Below are 15,573 nucleotides of genomic sequence, written 5' to 3'. Positions count from 1 at the left end.
CATTTTAAATTAAAAATAAAATGACAGAGTAAATGACTCTAAAAACTCTTCCCCGTGTCACAATCAGAGCGGAGCTTCATCAAGAACTCAAGCACACGAGACTCAACAACCTGGAAAACCTGGACTCCCAAGAGTCCAGCACGTAACACATAACACAAAACAGGGTGAGTTTATGCAATAAGCAAAAAAAAATAGGAAATATACAACAAGGTATAAACATGATTATATCACGTTAATAATTCATGCAACATTTATACCATTTAGAACTCACCAATTAACACCCACAAATTATCACTTATCATTTAGTACGCAATTATGCAAACATCAACCAACAATTTATCAGTCACACAACATTTCATCTATTGAAACTAAGTATGCAATGTCTCCCTAGACACGACCTATATGCATGTGGTACCCATCGTCATAATTTTGGAAAACTTATTCCAAATGTTTTAGATCATCGTCTCTAAAACAACAGTAAACTAGATCATCGTCTCTAGAATACTCATCAATAGACACAACTTATGAATGCATGAATGTGCATATACCAAACATATAGTTTTATCTCTATTATAACATCAACATAATATGGATAACATAATCCAAATATTCTAAATCATCGTCTTTAGAATACATCTACTCATGATAAATCATCATTTATCATCATCAAGAAATTGAACATCATAGTTATATTCATGAACAATCACACCTCGTCATTGTACATAAGCACGAAACACCGTCATTGTTCATACACAGGAACACATCACTAATACACCAAAAGAATTCATACACCAATAAAATTCATCATTTAGTATACGAATAAAATTCATCAATAATCCACGTCAATGAAACTTCATCAACAAACTCACAAATAAAGTTTATCAATTAAATACATTAACTAACACATTAATTTAGTTTCATTCATATATTCATCACCATCATCTTTTCAATATAACGAACAAAGCACCAACTCAAACAAATCATCTCACAAAAATTGAGTAGATTCACACCACAATTTACCATGACTATAACCCACTATCATAGTATCCCATAACTCCCAAAACTCACATAAATGGATTCATGTTTAGTTCTCATTAATCCTAACTCAGCCTACTCAAATTAACAACAAAACAACAACCAATTCATGAAATTATCGATCAAAATTCATACTTTCAATCTATTCAAACATAACAACTTCAACAGTTCAAGCATGAATTTTTATTGTACAAATCACTACTAACTAATAACAACAACATGGATTATTAATGAGAAAGCATAAAAACATAATCTCTACTCATGGGTTTTCTCAAAAAACCCTCTCCTAAGGAGAATCATAGAATACTTGGGAAAGAGAAGCTTAGCTACTCCTTTATTCTATAACTCAATCCTACTTAAAAACATAAACTTCCCTTACCTTTGGTTGTAAAGAAAATGGAGGATGGCAATGGTTCTTGAAGCTCCACCTTGTTCTTGCCTTTTTCCCTCTTTTTCTCCCCAACACATCTGGTGCAATCCGAACTCGATTTCTTCCTCCTCAGACCTTGTTTCAACGATCCGAACGGTCAAAAGTTGGCCTCAGATGTTATGAACCTACCCTCAAAATTTGAAGGACATCCAACGGTTAACGAATCGGGAATCAAAGTTTTTGTGAGGCTGCTGTGTTGAAAACGAGATTTGCATTCCTCATCTCTTCTTTCTCTTCAACTTTCACCAAAACCCTTCTTTTTACTTCTCTCTCTACCTCTTTCTCTCATAAATAAGTCCAAAACCTCTAATTATTTATTTTCTCCCATAACTAACTCCTAAATTATACTACTATCTAATTTAATCTCAAACCACAATAATTACACAATACATAAAAACACACTTAACATGTCAAAATCAATTTAAAATTCATAAACACACAAATACACATAAGCACATAATTAGACATCATTTAATAAATCATATATCCCTAAAGTATTCCTAATTAAAATTCGGGGCGTTACAACTCTCCCCCACTTAAAGAATTTGCGTCCTCGAAAATTATCTGACTGGAACAACTCCGATAAGACTCCTTCATCCGGCTTTCCAAAAGAACCACCAAAACTCTGCTCACTATCAAGTATGATAAAACTAGTCTATTCCAGTCAACACAATTTCGTCTACTATTAACAAGAGATTAAAGGTGATCAGTTCCTCAATTTGTCAATAGATAGCCAACAATCATGACGATGGCATATTCCATTTCCACCAAACTACAATAGTGCTCCCATAGCACGAACATCCGTTGAGTATCATTCCATAATGAGTACAACACCACTACCGCAAGTAAAATTCAATCCATTATACTCCGGAAAAACATCATCGCATAAAAACTTCACAACTTCTCAAATGCCCATAAGTTCTCAATTTTCCCTAAATCTCATAACTGTACCAAACCGTATGTTCATATTCGAATCTCATTCCAACCACCGTCTGAATACTACCATCTCAATCTTCGGTTGATGGCCAAGGCTTCCCAAATTCTCCTGACACAATGTCAAAACTTGTCATCTCTGACAGACAGATTCTTTTACACAATTTTCAATTTCTTTCGTAGAACTAACATGACTATTTTACTTTCAAATCATCACTTAACTACTTTCTATGCACTTCAACACGAAATATTTATCTCTTTTGACTTTCCCAATCAGGGCACATCATGTTTCGTCATAACTCCAAACTCTCCTCCAACTTTTCTTAGTTTTTTTTTTTTTCCAAACTTTTCATCATTTCCCTATTGTGAATCCTTAAGCCACATTCTCATTAACACATCTTCCCAAACAACTAGTCCTTCTCACTCCTTCTATTAGTTCATTGCTGATATACTTTAACCTCATCTCTACATCAAAAGCCTCGTGTGAAATGCTCCAACATACTTTTCCACCTAATGATTTCTCCGTCCTGATTTCTAGTGTAACCTTTTCTCAATCTTAAATCTCTTTTATTTATCTTTGATTATCCATGAGTATTATCTCCACAATTATTGTTCAACTTCCGTTTTGATACATCCTACTTACTACTCCAAGCTCTTATCTGAAAGGTGTTTTTCGTAACTTCCACCGTCATTGATATACACATCTCAGTTGATACTCAACACAATCTCAACTCCTTATAAGGTACTTCACCATAGTCCTTACACAAATTCATCGAATACTATCCCACTTTCACTCTAGAATAAACTCGACTATCTGCTCAATCTTTGACTTATGACAAACTAAACAGACATACACAAACTCTGCGACATCTTTCTTTTTACTAAGCAATTCCTTACGGTCCCCCCAACCTCTTTGAGAATATGGTTCGTCAATTTTTTTTTCCTAACATGCCCCACCAATTTCAAATTTTTGATTTTTTTTCAATCAAATTTAATCCTCTTGTCATAAACGCAGCAATGTGCAAGAACTTCCTACTCGATGCATCTACGATCACATTCGCTTTACCCGGATGATAACTCAACCTAAAGTCATAATCCTTCAAAATGTCTAACCACCTCATTTGCCTCATATTCAACTTCTTCTGATTAAACAGATACCTCAAACTTTTATGAGAGTAGTCTTCAGTATATTCTCCGACTTTACATGTATCCGATGATAACTCGATCTCAAATCCGTCTTACTTAACCAACTACACTACTGCTCCACGGCGAAACACTCAACTTAACAGACTTCTTCTCTAGTTGTTCTTCTAATTGTTCCTCTAACTCAGTCATATCTCTGAAGCAGACCCCACAAACGTATGAGCACTCTCCTTCGGACATCTCTACTTTTCCTAGCTTCCCACACTCGAAACATCTCGGAGGGATATAACATTCTCCCCCACTTGTCTCAAACCCACCTGCAACCTTCTGCTGAGACTCCTGATTCCCACACCTAGCTGCAGACCTTTACCGCACTCGAACTTAGTCTCACAAAAGAAACAAGTATAGACAGTGTTTAAACACACGTTGCATACAAGGGAATGAAACACAAAACACAATGTCTCACACAAACATTTAGGTGACATATATCTTCCCTTAATTTTCAAAATTAAGAATCAGATCATAACGAGAAAGGATGAATATATCGTAACAATGAAATTCCTGAAACTAATCACACATCTTGCAAGATAGTTAAATAGTGACACTAGGTGCAAGTGTAACTATAACAATCAACACATAATAAAATACAAGCGATAGACAAACACAACTGACACCACGCCCACTCGATCTGACTAGACAGACCTGCTCTGATTGACACATAACACACACCTAGCCCACATAGTCCGATTGGACCAACGGGGCTCTGATACCACTTTGTAACGCCCTAAACCCAATATTCAAAAGTTACTCTAATTCAAGAATGCTTTTCAAAATTACGCAGCGGTTATAAATAATAAATAGGCTTGGAGTCAAAATAACTTATGAAAATATTGGTTTAAGGTATTACATTTTTCTTCATATTGCTAATGAAAATAAATTAGCATAAGCATCACTAATAAAAATATTTTTCTTTTCTAACAAGAAACATTTTAAATTAAAAATAAAATGACAGAGTAAATGACTCTAAAAACTCTTCCCCGTGTCACAATCAGAGCGGAGCTTCATCAAGAACTCAAGCACACGAGACTCAACAACCTGGAAAACCTGGACTCCCAAGAGTCCAGCACGTAACACATAACACAAAACAGGGTGAGTTTATGCAATAAGCAAAAAAAATAGGAAATATACAACAAGGTATAAACATGATTATATCACGTTAATAATTCATGCAACATTTATACCATTTAGCACTCACCAATTAACACCCACAAATTATCACTTATCATTTAGTACGCAATTATGCAAACATCAACCAACAATTTATCAGTCACACAACATTTCATCTATTGAAATTAAGTATGCAATGTCTCCCTAGACACGACCTATATGCATGTGGTACCCATCGTCATAATTTTGGAAAACTTATTCCAAATGTTTTAGATCATCGTCTCTAAAATAACAGTAAACTAGATCATCGTCTCTAGAATACTCATCAATAGACACAACTTATGAATGCATGAATGTGCATATACCAAACATATAGTTTTATCTCTATTATAACATCAACATAATATGGATAACATAATCCAAATATTCTAAATCATCGTCTTTAGAATACATCTACTCATGATAAATCATCATTTATCATCATCAAGAAATTGAACATCATAGTTATATTCATGAACAATCACACCTCGTCATTGTACATAAGCACGAAACACCGTCATTGTTCATACACAGGAACACATCACTAATACACCAAAAGAATTCATACACCAATAAAATTCATCATTTAGTATACGAATAAAATTCATCAATAATCCACGTCAATGAAACTTCATCAACAAACTCACAAATAAAGTTTATCAATTAAATACATTAACTAACACATTAATTTAGTTTCATTCATATATTCATCACCATCATCTTTTCAATATAACGAACAAAGCACCAACTCAAACAAATCATCTCACAAAAATTGAGTAGATTCACACCACAATTTACCATGACTATAACCCACTATCATAGTATCCCATAACTCCCAAAACTCACATAAATGGATTCATGTTTAGTTCTCATTAATCCTAACTCAGCCTACTCAAATTAACAACAAAACAACAACCAATTCATGAAATTATCGATCAAAATTCATACTTTCAATCTATTCAAACATAACAACTTCAACAGTTCAAGCATGAATTTTTATTGTACAAATCACTACTAACTAATAACAACAACATGGATTATTAATGAGAAAGCATAAAAACATAATCTCTACTCATGGGTTTTCTCAAAAAACCCTCTCCTAAGGAGAATCATAGATTACTTGGGAAAGAGAAGCTTAGCTACTCCTTTATTCTATAACTCAATCCTACTTAAAAACATAAACTTCCCTTACCTTTGGTTGTAAAGAAAATGGAGGATGGCAATGGTTCTTGAAGCTCCACCTTGTTCTTGCCTTTTTCCCTCTTTTTCTCCCCAACACATCTGGTGCAATCCGAACTCGATTTCTTCCTCCTCAGACCTTGTTTCAACGATCCGAACGGTCAAAAGTTGGCCTCAGATGTTATGAACCTACCCTCAAAATTTGAAGGACATCCAACGGTTAACGAATCGGGAATCAAAGTTTTTTGTGAGGCTGCTGTGTTGAAAACGAGATTTGCATTCCTCATCTCTTCTTTCTCTTCAACTTTCACCAAAACCCTTCTTTTTACTTCTCTCTCTACCTCTTTCTCTCATAAATAAGTCCAAAACCTCTAATTATTTATTTTCTCCCATAACTAACTCCTAAATTATACTACTATCTAATTTAATCTCAAACCACAATAATTACACAATACATAAAAACACACTTAACATGTCAAAATCAATTTAAAATTCATAAACACACAAATACACATAAGCACATAATTAGACATCATTTAATAAATCATATATCCCTAAAGTATTCCTAATTAAAATTCGGGGCGTTACAACTCTCCCCCACTTAAAGAATTTGCGTCCTCAAAAATTATCTGACTGGAACAACTCCGATAAGACTCCTTCATCCGGCTTTCCAAAAGAACCACCAAAACTCTGCTCACTATCAAGTATGATAAAACTAGTCTATTCCAGTCAACACAATTTCGTCTACTATTAACAAGAGATTAAAGGTGATCAGTTCCTCAATTTGTCAATAGATAGCCGACAATCATGACGATGGCATATTCCATTTCCACCAAACTACAATAGTGCTCCCATAGCACGAACATCCGTTGAGTATCATTCCATAATGAGTACAACACCACTACCGCAAGTAAAATTCAATCCATTATACTCCGGAAAAACATCATCGCATAAAAACTTCACAACTTCTCAAATGCCCATAAGTTCTCAATTTTCCCTAAATCTCATAACTGTACCAAACCGTATGTTCATATTCGAATCTCATTCCAACCACCGTCTGAATACTACCATCTCAATCTTCGGTTGATGGCCAAGGCTTCCCAAATTCTCCTGACACAATGTCAAAACTTGTCATCTCTGACAGACAGATTCTTTTACACAATTTTCAATTTCTTTCGTAGAACTAACATGACTATTTTACTTTCAAATCATCACTTAACTACTTTCTATGCACTTCAACACGAAATATTTATCTCTTTTGACTTTCCCAATCAGGGCACATCATGTTTCGTCATAACTCCAAACTCTCCTCCAACTTTTCTTAGTTTTTTTTTTTTCCAAACTTTTCATCATTTCCCTATTGTGAATCCTTAAGCCACATTCTCATTAACACATCTTCCCAAACAACTAGTCCTTCTCACTCCTTCTATTAGTCCATTGCTGATATACTTTAACCTCATCTCTACATCAAAAGCCTCGTGTGAAATGCTCCAACATACTTTTCCACCTAATGATTTCTCCGTCCTGATTTCTAGTGTAACCTTTTCTCAATCTTAAATCTCTTTTATTTATCTTTGATTATCCATGAGTATTATCTCCACAATTATTGTTCAACTTCCGTTTTGATACATCCTACTTACTACTCCAAGCTCTTATCTGAAAGGTGTTTTTCGTAACTTCCACCGTCATTGATATACACATCTCAGTTGATACTCAACACAATCTCAACTCCTTATAAGGTACTTCACCATAGTCCTTACACAAATTCATCGAATACTATCCCACTTTCACTCTAGAATAAACTCGACTATCTGCTCAATCTTTGACTTATGACAAACTAAACAGACATACACAAACTCTGCGACATCTTTCTTTTTACTAAGCAATTCCTTACGGTCCCCCCAACCTCTTTGAGAATATGGTTCGTCAATTTTTTTTTGCTAACATGCCCCACCAATTTCAAATTTTTGATTTTTTTTCAATCAAATTTAATCCTCTTGTCATAAACGCAGCAATGTGCAAGAACTTCCTACTCGATGCATCTACGATCACATTCGCTTTACCCGGATGATAACTCAACCTAAAGTCATAATCCTTCAAAATGTCTAACCACCTCATTTGCCTCATATTCAACTTCTTCTGATTAAACAGATACCTCAAACTTTTATGAGAGTAGTCTTCAGTATATTCTCCGACTTTACATGTATCCGATGATAACTCGATCTCAAATCCGTCTTACTTAACCAACTACACTACTGCTCCACGGCGAAACACTCAACTTAACAGACTTCTTCTCTAGTTGTTCTTCTAATTGTTCCTCTAACTCAGTCATATCTCTGAAGCAGACCCCACAAACGTATGAGCACTCTCCTTCGGACATCTCTACTTTTCCTAGCTTCCCACACTCGAAACATCTCGGAGGGATATAACATTCTCCCCCACTTGTCTCAAACCCACCTGCAACCTTCTGCTGAGACTCCTGATTCCCACACCTAGCTGCAGACCTTTACCGCACTCGAACTTAGTCTCACAAAAGAAACAAGTATAGACAGTGTTTAAACACACGTTGCATACAAGGGAATGAAACACAAAACACAATGTCTCACACAAACATTTAGGTGACATATATCTTCCCTTAATTTTCAAAATTAAGAATCAGATCATAACGAGAAAGGATGAATATATCGTAACAATGAAATTCCTGAAACTAATCACACATCTTGCAAGATAGTTAAATAGTGACACTAGGTGCAAGTGTAACTATAACAATCAACACATAATAAAATACAAGCGATAGACAAACACAACTGACACCACGCCCACTCGATCTGACTAGACAGACCTGCTCTGATTGACACATAACACACACCTAGCCCACATAGTCCGATTGGACCAACGGGGCTCTGATACCACTTTGTAACGCCCTAAACCCAATATTCAAAAGTTACTCTAATTCAAGAATGCTTTTCAAAATTACGCAGCGGTTATAAATAATAAATAGGCTTGGAGTCAAAATAACTTATGAAAATATTGGTTTAAGGTATTACATTTTTCTTCATATTGCTAATGAAAATAAATTAGCATAAGCATCACTAATAAAAATATTTTTCTTTTCTAACAAGAAACATTTTAAATTAAAAATAAAATGACAGAGTAAATGACTCTAAAAACTCTTCCCCGTGTCACAATCAGAGCGGAGCTTCATCAAGAACTCAAGCACACGAGACTCAACAACCTGGAAAACCTGGACTCCCAAGAGTCCAGCACGTAACACATAACACAAAACAGGGTGAGTTTATGCAATAAGCAAAAAAAATAGGAAATATACAACAAGGTATAAACATGATTATATCACGTTAATAATTCATGCAACATTTATACCATTTAGCACTCACCAATTAACACCCACAAATTATCACTTATCATTTAGTACGCAATTATGCAAACATCAACCAACAATTTATCAGTCACACAACATTTCATCTATTGAAATTAAGTATGCAATGTCTCCCTAGACACGACCTATATGCATGTGGTACCCATCGTCATAATTTTGGAAAACTTATTCCAAATGTTTTAGATCATCGTCTCTAAAATAACAGTAAACTAGATCATCGTCTCTAGAATACTCATCAATAGACACAACTTATGAATGCATGAATGTGCATATACCAAACATATAGTTTTATCTCTATTATAACATCAACATAATATGGATAACATAATCCAAATATTCTAAATCATCGTCTTTAGAATACATCTACTCATGATAAATCATCATTTATCATCATCAAGAAATTGAACATCATAGTTATATTCATGAACAATCACACCTCGTCATTGTACATAAGCACGAAACACCGTCATTGTTCATACACAGGAACACATCACTAATACACCAAAAGAATTCATACACCAATAAAATTCATCATTTAGTATACGAATAAAATTCATCAATAATCCACGTCAATGAAACTTCATCAACAAACTCACAAATAAAGTTTATCAATTAAATACATTAACTAACACATTAATTTAGTTTCATTCATATATTCATCACCATCATCTTTTCAATATAACGAACAAAGCACCAACTCAAACAAATCATCTCACAAAAATTGAGTAGATTCACACCACAATTTACCATGACTATAACCCACTATCATAGTATCCCATAACTCCCAAAACTCACATAAATGGATTCATGTTTAGTTCTCATTAATCCTAACTCAGCCTACTCAAATTAACAACAAAACAACAACCAATTCATGAAATTATCGATCAAAATTCATACTTTCAATCTATTCAAACATAACAACTTCAACAGTTCAAGCATGAATTTTTATTGTACAAATCACTACTAACTAATAACAACAACATGGATTATTAATGAGAAAGCATAAAAACATAATCTCTACTCATGGGTTTTCTCAAAAAACCCTCTCCTAAGGAGAATCATAGATTACTTGGGAAAGAGAAGCTTAGCTACTCCTTTATTCTATAACTCAATCCTACTTAAAAACATAAACTTCCCTTACCTTTGGTTGTAAAGAAAATGGAGGATGGCAATGGTTCTTGAAGCTCCACCTTGTTCTTGCCTTTTTCCCTCTTTTTCTCCCCAACACATCTGGTGCAATCCGAACTCGATTTCTTCCTCCTCAGACCTTGTTTCAACGATCCGAACGGTCAAAAGTTGGCCTCAGATGTTATGAACCTACCCTCAAAATTTGAAGGACATCCAACGGTTAACGAATCGGGAATCAAAGTTTTTTGTGAGGCTGCTGTGTTGAAAACGAGATTTGCATTCCTCATCTCTTCTTTCTCTTCAACTTTCACCAAAACCCTTCTTTTTACTTCTCTCTCTACCTCTTTCTCTCATAAATAAGTCCAAAACCTCTAATTATTTATTTTCTCCCATAACTAACTCCTAAATTATACTACTATCTAATTTAATCTCAAACCACAATAATTACACAATACATAAAAACACACTTAACATGTCAAAATCAATTTAAAATTCATAAACACACAAATACACATAAGCACATAATTAGACATCATTTAATAAATCATATATCCCTAAAGTATTCCTAATTAAAATTCGGGGCGTTACAACTCTCCCCCACTTAAAGAATTTGCGTCCTCAAAAATTATCTGACTGGAACAACTCCGATAAGACTCCTTCATCCGGCTTTCCAAAAGAACCACCAAAACTCTGCTCACTATCAAGTATGATAAAACTAGTCTATTCCAGTCAACACAATTTCGTCTACTATTAACAAGAGATTAAAGGTGATCAGTTCCTCAATTTGTCAATAGATAGCCGACAATCATGACGATGGCATATTCCATTTCCACCAAACTACAATAGTGCTCCCATAGCACGAACATCCGTTGAGTATCATTCCATAATGAGTACAACACCACTACCGCAAGTAAAATTCAATCCATTATACTCCGGAAAAACATCATCGCATAAAAACTTCACAACTTCTCAAATGCCCATAAGTTCTCAATTTTCCCTAAATCTCATAACTGTACCAAACCGTATGTTCATATTCGAATCTCATTCCAACCACCGTCTGAATACTACCATCTCAATCTTCGGTTGATGGCCAAGGCTTCCCAAATTCTCCTGACACAATGTCAAAACTTGTCATCTCTGACAGACAGATTCTTTTACACAATTTTCAATTTCTTTCGTAGAACTAACATGACTATTTTACTTTCAAATCATCACTTAACTACTTTCTATGCACTTCAACACGAAATATTTATCTCTTTTGACTTTCCCAATCAGGGCACATCATGTTTCGTCATAACTCCAAACTCTCCTCCAACTTTTCTTAGTTTTTTTTTTTTCCAAACTTTTCATCATTTCCCTATTGTGAATCCTTAAGCCACATTCTCATTAACACATCTTCCCAAACAACTAGTCCTTCTCACTCCTTCTATTAGTCCATTGCTGATATACTTTAACCTCATCTCTACATCAAAAGCCTCGTGTGAAATGCTCCAACATACTTTTCCACCTAATGATTTCTCCGTCCTGATTTCTAGTGTAACCTTTTCTCAATCTTAAATCTCTTTTATTTATCTTTGATTATCCATGAGTATTATCTCCACAATTATTGTTCAACTTCCGTTTTGATACATCCTACTTACTACTCCAAGCTCTTATCTGAAAGGTGTTTTTCGTAACTTCCACCGTCATTGATATACACATCTCAGTTGATACTCAACACAATCTCAACTCCTTATAAGGTACTTCACCATAGTCCTTACACAAATTCATCGAATACTATCCCACTTTCACTCTAGAATAAACTCGACTATCTGCTCAATCTTTAACTTATGACAAACTAAACAGACATACACAAACTCTGCGACATCTTTCTTTTTACTAAGCAATTCCTTACGGTCCCCCCAACCTCTTTGAGAATATGGTTCGTCAATTTTTTTTTCCTAACATGCCCCACCAATTTCAAATTTTTGATTTTTTTTCAATCAAATTTAATCCTCTTGTCATAAACGCAGCAATGTGCAAGAACTTCCTACTCGATGCATCTACGATCACATTCGCTTTACCCGGATGATAACTCAACCTAAAGTCATAATCCTTCAAAATGTCTAACCACCTCATTTGCCTCATATTCAACTTCTTCTGATTAAACAGATACCTCAAACTTTTATGAGAGTAGTCTTCAGTATATTCTCCGACTTTACATGTATCCGATGATAACTCGATCTCAAATCCGTCTTACTTAACCAACTACACTACTGCTCCACGGCGAAACACTCAACTTAACAGACTTCTTCTCTAGTTGTTCTTCTAATTGTTCCTCTAACTCAGTCATATCTCTGAAGCAGACCCCACAAACGTATGAGCACTCTCCTTCGGACATCTCTACTTTTCCTAGCTTCCCACACTCGAAACATCTCGGAGGGATATAACATTCTCCCCCACTTGTCTCAAACCCACCTGCAACCTTCTGCTGAGACTCCTGATTCCCACACCTAGCTGCAGACCTTTACCGCACTCGAACTTAGTCTCACAAAAGAAACAAGTATAGACAGTGTTTAAACACACGTTGCATACAAGGGAATGAAACACAAAACACAATGTCTCACACAAACATTTAGGTGACATATATCTTCCCTTAATTTTCAAAATTAAGAATCAGATCATAACGAGAAAGGATGAATATATCGTAACAATGAAATTCCTGAAACTAATCACACATCTTGCAAGATAGTTAAATAGTGACACTAGGTGCAAGTGTAACTATAACAATCAACACATAATAAAATACAAGCGATAGACAAACACAACTGACACCACGCCCACTCGATCTGACTAGACAGACCTGCTCTGATTGACACATAACACACACCTAGCCCACATAGTCCGATTGGACCAACGGGGCTCTGATACCACTTTGTAACGCCCTAAACCCAATATTCAAAAGTTACTCTAATTCAAGAATGCTTTTCAAAATTACGCAGCGGTTATAAATAATAAATAGGCTTGGAGTCAAAATAACTTATGAAAATATTGGTTTAAGGTATTACATTTTTCTTCATATTGCTAATGAAAATAAATTAGCATAAGCATCACTAATAAAAATATTTTTCTTTTCTAACAAGAAACATTTTAAATTAAAAATAAAATGACAGAGTAAATGACTCTAAAAACTCTTCCCCGTGTCACAATCAGAGCGGAGCTTCATCAAGAACTCAAGCACACGAGACTCAACAACCTGGAAAACCTGGACTCCCAAGAGTCCAGCACGTAACACATAACACAAAACAGGGTGAGTTTATGCAATAAGCAAAAAAAATAGGAAATATACAACAAGGTATAAACATGATTATATCACGTTAATAATTCATGCAACATTTATACCATTTAGCACTCACCAATTAACACCCACAAATTATCACTTATCATTTAGTACGCAATTATGCAAACATCAACCAACAATTTATCAGTCACACAACATTTCATCTATTGAAATTAAGTATGCAATGTCTCCCTAGACACGACCTATATGCATGTGGTACCCATCGTCATAATTTTGGAAAACTTATTCCAAATGTTTTAGATCATCGTCTCTAAAATAACAGTAAACTAGATCATCGTCTCTAGAATACTCATCAATAGACACAACTTATGAATGCATGAATGTGCATATACCAAACATATAGTTTTATCTCTATTATAACATCAACATAATATGGATAACATAATCCAAATATTCTAAATCATCGTCTTTAGAATACATCTACTCATGATAAATCATCATTTATCATCATCAAGAAATTGAACATCATAGTTATATTCATGAACAATCACACCTCGTCATTGTACATAAGCACGAAACACCGTCATTGTTCATACACAGGAACACATCACTAATACACCAAAAGAATTCATACACCAATAAAATTCATCATTTAGTATACGAATAAAATTCATCAATAATCCACGTCAATGAAACTTCATCAACAAACTCACAAATAAAGTTTATCAATTAAATACATTAACTAACACATTAATTTAGTTTCATTCATATATTCATCACCATCATCTTTTCAATATAACGAACAAAGCACCAACTCAAACAAATCATCTCACAAAAATTGAGTAGATTCACACCACAATTTACCATGACTATAACCCACTATCATAGTATCCCATAACTCCCAAAACTCACATAAATGGATTCATGTTTAGTTCTCATTAATCCTAACTCAGCCTACTCAAATTAACAACAAAACAACAACCAATTCATGAAATTATCGATCAAAATTCATACTTTCAATCTATTCAAACATAACAACTTCAACAGTTCAAGCATGAATTTTTATTGTACAAATCACTACTAACTAATAACAACAACATGGATTATTAATGAGAAAGCATAAAAACATAATCTCTACTCATGGGTTTTCTCAAAAAACCCTCTCCTAAGGAGAATCATAGAATACTTGGGAAAGAGAAGCTTAGCTACTCCTTTATTCTATAACTCAATCCTACTTAAAAACATAAACTTCCCTTACCTTTGGTTGTAAAGAAAATGGAGGATGGCAATGGTTCTTGAAGCTCCACCTTGTTCTTGCCTTTTTCCCTCTTTTTCTCCCCAACACATCTGGTGCAATCCGAACTCGATTTCTTCCTCCTCAGACCTTGTTTCAACGATCCGAACGGTCAAAAGTTGGCCTCAGATGTTATGAACCTACCCTCAAAATTTGAAGGACATCCAACGGTTAACGAATCGGGAATCAAAGTTTTTGTGAGGCTGCTGTGTTGAAAACGAGATTTGCATTCCTCATCTCTTCTTTCTCTTCAACTTTCACCAAAACCCTTCTTTTTACTTCTCTCTCTACCTCTTTCTCTCATAAATAAGTCCAAAACCTCTAATTATTTATTTTCTCCCATAACTAACTCCTAAATTATACTACTATCTAATTTAATCTCAAACCACAATAATTACACAATACATAAAAACACACTTAACATGTCAAAATCAATTTAAAATTCATAAACACACAAATACACATAAGCACATAATTAGACATCATTTAATAAATCATATATCCCTAAAGTATTCCTAATTAAAATTCGGGGCGTTACAAAGTGTATC

The 15,573-nt window shown here is 34.6% G+C and overlaps 3 long non-coding RNA genes across 3 annotated transcripts in view; all 3 read right to left on the bottom strand.

Moving 5' to 3' along the window:
- Positions 1 to 6,166, bottom strand: part of LOC123884659 — a 6,394-nt gene extending 228 nt beyond the window's left edge. Inside the window, exons 1-3 of the long non-coding RNA XR_006800894.1 lie at positions 5,940 to 6,166; positions 1,415 to 4,645; positions 1 to 119 (exon numbers count right to left, since the gene is read on the bottom strand). The exon at positions 1 to 119 is cut by the window's left edge and continues 228 nt beyond it. This is a non-coding gene — a long non-coding RNA (uncharacterized LOC123884659). The remainder of the gene's footprint in view (positions 120 to 1,414; positions 4,646 to 5,939) is intronic.
- A 2,721-nt stretch (positions 6,167 to 8,887) lies between these two features.
- Positions 8,888 to 10,691, bottom strand: LOC123884657. The gene is made up of 2 exons (XR_006800893.1): positions 10,465 to 10,691; positions 8,888 to 9,170 (listed from the first exon to the last, which is right to left on the bottom strand). It is a non-coding gene; the product is annotated as an uncharacterized LOC123884657 (long non-coding RNA).
- A 2,721-nt stretch (positions 10,692 to 13,412) lies between these two features.
- On the bottom strand, positions 13,413 to 15,548 carry LOC123884656. Its single transcript, XR_006800892.1, has 2 exons — positions 14,990 to 15,548; positions 13,413 to 13,695 (listed from the first exon to the last, which is right to left on the bottom strand). It is a non-coding gene; the product is annotated as an uncharacterized LOC123884656 (long non-coding RNA).
- Positions 15,549 to 15,573: the final 25 nt, after the last annotated feature.

This window comes from Trifolium pratense, linkage group LG5, assembly GCF_020283565.1.
Source record: "Trifolium pratense cultivar HEN17-A07 linkage group LG5, ARS_RC_1.1, whole genome shotgun sequence".
Classification (NCBI taxonomy): Eukaryota; Viridiplantae; Streptophyta; class Magnoliopsida; order Fabales; family Fabaceae; genus Trifolium; species Trifolium pratense.
Note: the sequence above shows the minus strand (reverse complement) of the source record. Positions and strands in the feature narration are given on the sequence as shown.